The sequence below is a fragment of the Physeter macrocephalus genome, chromosome 16 (genome assembly GCF_002837175.3).
Source record: "Physeter macrocephalus isolate SW-GA chromosome 16, ASM283717v5, whole genome shotgun sequence".
In the NCBI taxonomy this organism is placed as follows: domain Eukaryota; kingdom Metazoa; phylum Chordata; class Mammalia; order Artiodactyla; family Physeteridae; genus Physeter; species Physeter macrocephalus.
The window spans coordinates 59,198,059-59,205,775 of NC_041229.1; the positions used below are offsets into that span (position 1 = coordinate 59,198,059).

The 7,717-nt window shown below is 40.2% G+C and overlaps 1 protein-coding gene across 5 annotated transcripts in view; it reads left to right on the top strand.

Moving 5' to 3' along the window:
• Window positions 1-7,717, top strand: part of LOC102983336 (uncharacterized) — a 189,178-nt gene that overhangs the window by 79,778 nt on the left and 101,683 nt on the right. The gene's annotated exons all lie outside the window — the stretch shown is intronic.

A 7,717-nucleotide genomic window follows, 5' to 3' on the forward strand; every position in this document is an offset into this window, starting at 1 on the left:
GGTCAAAAAGGATCTTGCTGTGATTTATGTCATAGAGTGTTTTGCCTATGTTTTCCTCTTAAGAGTTTTATAGTGTCTGGCCTTACATTTAGGTCTTTAATCCATTCTGAGTTTATTTTTGTGTATGGTGTTAGGGAGTATTCTGATTTTGTTCTTTTACATGTAGCTGTCCAGTTTTCCCAGCACGACTTATTGAAGAGGCTGTCTTTTCTCCATTGTATATTCTTGCCTCCTTTATCAAAAATAAGGTGACCATTGTGCGTGGGTTTATCTTTGGGCTTTCTGTCCTGTTCCATTCCTGATCTGATTTTTTAATCACTGGTAAACTTTGGCCAAGATAAGCATAATTATTATACTTATGCTTTCTTTCAAATAACTTTTCACTTGCATCCTCAAATTTCTTCTCATATAAATAGGATCTGAATTCTGCTTTTCATGCTGGAGTTTTCCCCAGATGTCTGGTAATCCTTGATTGTTTGTATTTTAAAATGGGGTACTAAAAAGCTGATTGGAAATTTTAAACACTTGGGTGGAGCTTACTGATTATGGACCTCAACTGTAATGGTGATCTGCCTGGGCCATTTGTGGGGCAACTGCAATGTCAGTATCTTTAGATCTTTTTACTAGGGCTGGTCAGATTCTCTTGAAGGATCTTCTAGTCTCCTTCCTAGAGGTCATAGGCCTGGTTGCCAGTGGTCTGGAAGCTGGGGGGCAGGGGGCGCTGCAGGGGAAGGCTGTGGGGAGGCCCTCGATGTTCAGTTCACTTAACACTATTATTTTCAGTATAGTAACCCTGCCTTCAACTGTGGTGCTCCCACATTATGAGTTTATTAGATAAGTTTTTAAAGGAAGAGTGAGGCCCCAGGGACTCTACTGGTAGTAAAGTGTGAAGAATTAGAGGCAGTTATTTTGGTTTTGAAGATGCTTTTTTTACTTACTTCCTAGTTCTCTGTGTGTTCCAGAAAGACAAGGTTAATTCCTAAGATGAGAATTCAGTGCAATAAGGAATAGTCCTCATTTGATCCTTATGGTAGCCCAGTGGGACAGGTAATATTTTTCCTATTTTCCCTCCAGGGAAATTGAAGCTCACTGAGATTAAATGACTTGTCCAAGGTCACTTGGCAAAATAAAGAGTGGCAGAACTGGGACTCATTCTCTTCCTTTGACTCCAAATCCTACTCTCTGATTGCAGTGCATGATACTTCCTCCCTCAATATGAATGGGCTGCCAAAAGAGAAAATATGCCAGCCACATGGGTATTAGACAGCAGTAGTTTGAACTGTTAGTAAACAGCCAAGTCCTCTTCTCTGGGAAGATTTCAGCTGATTAGAGTTCTCAGTCTATTTTTCCAATTTATGTAAAGGAGGAGGATAAAGAACTGTTGTGTTCTGACTTGCAACAAACTTTAATTCCTTTAGTGGAAGCCCTAAAGATACACAGTTACATTGCCAGTTTGGCACAAGGAAATACTTAAGCTCTCAGGTAGAAATAACTGAGTTTCTAATACAGCTTAAATGTTCTGGACTCCAGGAGGGATTCATCATGAATCCCGGAACGTTAAGGCTCTAAGATCCATTCATTCTTGGGCTTGAAGGCTGAGTTTGTCTACACAATTCAGTAGAATAATTCTGTATACCTTTTTGAGCTCCTGCTTACTAGGAACAATAATAGACACTGGGAAATATCTTGCTTAGGAATCTCATGGTCCAGTTGGGAAGGGACACACAAACAAATAATTACATTATTTGTAAGAAATTAAGTGTAAGAAAGTACTGTAATTGAGAGATATACAGTAAGTGCTGAACAGGGGATGATTCATTCTGCCCAGATCAAGGGTACAGGGAATGATTGGAGGAAACTTTACAGTGAAGATGATGATTGATTTGTGCTTTGCAAGAAGGGTCAGATTTTTAGATAGATAGGAAATGAAGGGCATTGTAGGCAGAGGGAGCAGTATGTGCAAAATCCCAGAAAGATGAAAGAGTTTGTTGTTTTGAGGGAAGCAGTGGGTAGCTTGATTCAGCTAGAACTAGAGAGTAAGGTAAACCAGGCCTCTTCTCTGGTCTAGGGCTCCAGGGTCCCTTCCTATCATGCCGTGCCAGCATCTGCTCACCATAGGCGTATCCTTCGTAATATGCAAGCGTTCTCTGAAGCAGCCTGCATCTCCTCTCTATTCTTGCTTGCCTTTCTTCAGAGCTTATTTAGTATAATTACCTCTCTTCTCCAAACTCCTGTTGCCCTTTGAAAGCCGATGCAATTCCCTCCTAAGTTAATACCGACAAGTGTTCATCCATAATTTGTTTCTGTGTCGCTTCCTATTCTAGAAGGATTTTCCATTAGTGATATTTCTGATTATGCCCAGAGTGGAGGTTTATTGTTTGGTTACTTGCATTTCTTGAGCCTTGGTTATAGATTTATTTTCAAGTTAACCTTCTATTCAGCTCAGGAATCCTTCAGCTTAGAGAGTAAAGTGTGGTAAAATGAGACCACCTAGGAAGCATCTCTTACGGGCCTCGAAGAGCTAGTAATTTCTTTTTGTCTTGGTGTTTGTCACCCCTCCCTAGAACTTTCTCTTTTTTTAGTGTCTGTCTTCCCGTCTAGATAGTGGACCATCTGAGAGCAGGGATTTATTATAGTTCATCTCTTGTGTTTTCAACAGCCAACATAGAGCCTGGACACAGAAGAAGTGTTTGATACATGTTTATTATTTGTTGAGAGTCAGGATATAGGAGTTCTAGTTTCAGTTCTACAAGTGTGTGACCTTGAGCAGTTACTTTCAATCTTTGAAACTGCAGTTTTCTTATCTGTAAAATACGGAGGCTGGACTCCATGGGCAGTATCATAGCATTTATCCTGCTTACAGCAGTCAGGGTCCGATTGAACTGATAGAAGTCACACCATTAATTTGAAACAGGTAAAATTTAATATAAAGAATTGTTAACTAGGTAAAAAGTAGTTAACTACTAAGAGATAAAAAGAGAACTCGGGGGTATAATAGAGGTGGTGACTGCAGAAAATGACTACCATCCCTAAGGCTGAGGGAAAAGCAAACAAGGAAGGAACTTACAAGCTTAAGAAGAGAGCTCCACAAAGCCAAGATTCTGAGGAGAGTGCATGGAATACACTCATAGGAATGTGCTGCTTATTGCTGAGGTGAAGAAACTGCCTAGAGGGCGCTCGCCTCAGAACCTGGAGAGCCACTCTCTTGAAATCTACCATGTCCCCCTGTGTGCTGATCTGCTTGCTGCCTTATAGAAAAACCAAACACTGGAAAAAGTCCTTTCTTTCTCCCTTAGCCTTGTAGTCTCTTTCCAGTACCTTCTATTGGCAAAACCTGATGTGAACCAGCTGGGGAAGGAGAAATGTAGTCTGCAGAATCCAGTCAGAGTAGGGCAATGAAGAATTGGTTTGGAGCTGTAAGGTAAAAATTAACAATTTCTATATTGTAATAATCTGTTTCGATATTTGTCTTCCTCATTGCATCATGAGCTCGGTAGTGGCTGGAACGTTGTCATATTTGTCTCTGCATTGACCCAGCATGGGCCTGGCACCTCAGAGTTGCTCAGTAAATGCTGTTTGAATGAAGGAAAGTCTCTGTAAGATAGGGAAAATTAGGTGTTTCTCTAGGTTGGCTTAAGTCTTACTATCTTGAAAGGGATTGGGGCTAAGCATCCTCCTCAGCAGTTAAAACCTTATTGAATGCTATTGTCTTGGGCCTGTCATGTGCATAGTTGCATTAGATGCTAGAGTAAGGACAGGGAAAACATTCTGCAGTTAATATTCATATATTCTATGAAATTAAACATATTCCCTTTTCTAAAGGGTAACAATCTGAGATCTAAGTTAGGTACTTTGTAACCAAGGGTATTCCTCAGAAGGGCAAGGAGATTAAGAGAGTCATGTGCAATTTCGTCCATTTCATCCCTACAGCCCATTGTATTATGCCCATTTTACAGATAGAGGGCTTTCCCTGGTGGTTAAGACTCGTGCTTCCACTGCAGGGGTGCAGTTTCGATCCCTGGTCAGGGAACTAAGATCCCATGTGCTGTGAGACCAAAAAAAAAGAAAAACCTTATATACAGAGAGAGAAACTGATGCTGGGCTTCCCTGGTGGCGCAGTGGTTAAGAATCTGCCTGCCAATGCAAGGGACATGGGTTCAAGCCCTGGCCCAGGAAGATCCCACATGCCGTGGAGCAACTAATCCCATGCATCACAACTTCTGAGCCTTAACTCTAGAGCTCGCAAGCCACAACTACTGAGCCCACGTGCCACAACTACTGAAGCCTGCACGCCTTGAGCCCATGCTCCGCAACAAGAGAAGCCACGACAATGAGAAGAAGCCCACGCACCACTATGAAGAATAGCCCCCGCTCGCCACAACTAGAGAAAGCCCGCGCACAGCAACAAAGACCCAACACAGCCAAAAATTAATTAATTAATTAATTAAAAAAAAAAAAAAAAAAAAAAGAAACTGATGCTGAGGGACTTGACCAAATTTATACAGCTAGTAAGTGGCAAAGCTAGTCCAGGCTTGACTGTTTTAAAATTTGAACAGGGTGGTACACTCTCTTTTCCCCAGCTTATGAGGGCAAGCACAGAGTTTTTGTTAGCTGATAGCAATAGAAACCTGTGGAACTGATTTCTGTTTCTGGCTGTTTGGGGCTGAGCAAGTAACAACAGAACGAAATAGCAGCACTTGCAAGGCTGCTATCATAGTGTTTGCTAGTAATTGGCCTTTTAAATAAGCCAGTTTGAGCCTTTGCTTCAGACATCTGATTTGTGAAGCAGTTGCTATCTGGCAGCAGGGTATTCTTCTTCTTCCTCTTTTTTTTTTTTTTTTTTTTTTTTAAATCCCACACTAGCAGCTCACAAAAGGGTTCTGATGCATTCCTTGCAACATTAAGCTTCTTTTCTCTTGCTCTTCCAGGTTTCTTTCCTTTTCTGGGGCCTGAAACTACATAGACCGCTTAATTATTATTAGGAAGCAAAATTTATGAGGCTGGTAGTGTTTCTTGCTTCTGGGCCGGCACACATAAAGCCTTTAAGTAAGTTATTTAGGGTTGAGTGTCAGTTGTTCCTTTCTCAGGTCATCAGCCAGGCAGAGTTGGGGACCCTGATGCCTGTCTCATTGCTTGAAGGGTCAGAATATTGCAAATGACCTGGGAGAGATACTGTTACAAGAAAAGCTTTCCATTAAAAGCACTGGAAGAGGCTGGTGATGTCAGGATTTGCTAATCAAATTATTCATCCGGTTATTTTGTGATTATCCATTGGGATGACCACTGCGATTGGCTAATGTGGGAGTGTGATCTCATCATGACAGTGAAAAGCCCTTGGACCAATGTCATCTATCCTTGGTTTCTTTTGTACTACCATTGACTAGGGAATCTTAGGATAGTCATCTTCCCCTTTGACTTTCCTGGGAGTAAATGCTGCTGCTTTACTGCTTTTCAGAAATGATGACATTTATACTTTGGAAGGAGCTGAAGAAGGAGTCTATACATGTCATTTATTTTTAACTGCATACTCATTGGAGTTGAAGTCTTACTTTCATTTTGTGGTTTAGTATCAAACAAGAAAGGGGATGTAGTAGAACTAGTATGGGCTTTAATAGCAGAACCACCTGGTAAAACCCTATTCTGCTACTTAATAACTTAATAGTGATTTATACTGTCAGAGCCTCAGTTTCCTTATCATTAAAATGAGAATAGTAATACATAATAACAACAATAATAGTGATCCACAATTTTGGGTAAGTGAATTTCTGTGAACCTCAATTTATTTATCTGTAAAATGGAGGCAGTAATTCCTCAGTAATAGGTTTGGTTTGAGAAAGAAACTGGCTAACCTAAATGGAAGTGTCTGTTGGAGTGCCTGGCACATAAGTATTTGTGAAAGCTAAGTGCTAAATAAATGGCTATGACTGTTCTTAGGAGATCTGAAGGAAAAGATTCCTGAAGGTAGCATAGTTCCTGTGGGTTGGGTCAGGGCTTAATAAATATTCGTTGATTAATTCTTTCAGTAGGAAGCTCTTGTCATTTCCTTTAAGGACAGTTTTACTTGATCTGCTGGTGTTCTTTCTCCTACCATCATTTCTCCAGACGGAGCTATGGAGTTGTTTCCCCTGAGAGTTTCCTTCCCAAGCTATAGTCCTGATTTTGTTGTTCCAGGTTGCTCTCTATAGAGAAAGTGGGGTACGAAGTCTGAGATGTGGTTCAGAACCTAGTAGTGTGTATTTCTGGGTCAGTGTTTTGTATATAAGATCGAGGCGTGTTTGTCAGAGATCTTTAAGGAGATGTGATCATGCTGTTATTTTGCTATTTCTTTGGTATATACCAAGAAGGAGGGCTGACCAGTAAAAAAATGTTTTATGGACCAGTAAACTAGATGTCTCTGTAAAGCTGGCCTGTGATCTACTTAACCTCTTCAGGCAAGAGACTCTGGCGAGTGTAAATTCCAACTGTTTTAGTACAGGGTTTCATTTCTCTTTTTGTCACAGAATTATAGAATCCCTTAGAGATCTTCAGAAGCTGAAACACAAAGATTAGAGGGCTTAAGTCATGTGGTAAAACCAGAACCTATATTTCTTCCTTTTAACTCTCTTCCTGTAGTTTTTTGGAAAATTAGCGGTTTATTTCATAGACTGTCTAGCCAACAACAAGCAGTTTATTTTTGAAAATACTCTGATTTTCCTTCTTATGAATGCTACAGGATGGTATTGAGCTGTAAAGTTTACAAGGTTCTTTCATGGCCAGTGTTGCTTTTCTCTGCACACCTTTGTGCCATAAGCAAGTCAAATACTCTTAATGATTTGAGTTTTTCTTCTTCTTTTTTTTTAAAAAAAAACTGGTGAAAAAATTGAGGCCCAGAGAGGGGAGATGACTTGTTCAGAGTCATAGTGAGTGAATGGTAGGGTTAGTATTAGCAAGAAGGCCATTTTATTTTTAGGTTTTTGATTATCGCTGGGAACATTGTCATACCTTGTCATCACTGGATATTATTACTCTCTACAATTTTTGCATGTCTGTTGAGAGAAAAATACCTTATTGTTTTAATTTTCATCTGCCTAGTGAAGTTAAATATTTTTTCATGTTTATTGGCCATTTGTGGTTGTTCTGTGAATTTATGTCATTTACTGCACATTTTCTGCTAGGTTCTTTTTTTTTTTTTTAACATCATTATTGGAGTATAATTGCTTTACAATGGTGTGTTAGTTTCTGCTTTATAACAAAGTGAATCAGTTCTACATATACATATATCCCCATATCTCTTCCCTCTTCCAACTCCCTCCCTCCCACCCTCCCTATCCCACCCCTCTAGGTGGTCACACAGCACCAAGCTGTTCTCCCTGTGCTATGCAGCTGCTTCCCACTAGCTATCTTTACATTTGGTAGTGTATATATGTCCATGCCACTCTCTCACTTTGTCCCAGCTTACCCTTCCCCCTCCCTTTATCCTCAAGTTCATTCTCTACCAGGTCTGCGTCTTTATTCCCATCTTGCCCCTAGGTTCTTCATGACCTTTTTTTTTTAGATGCCATATATATGTGTTAGCATATGGTATTTGTTTTTCTCTTTCTGACTTACTTCACTCTGTATGACAGACTCTAGGTCCATTGACCTCACTACAAATAACTCCATTTCGTTTCTTTTTATGGCTGAGTAATATTCCATTGTATATATGTGCCACTTCTTCTTTATCCATTCATCTGTCGAT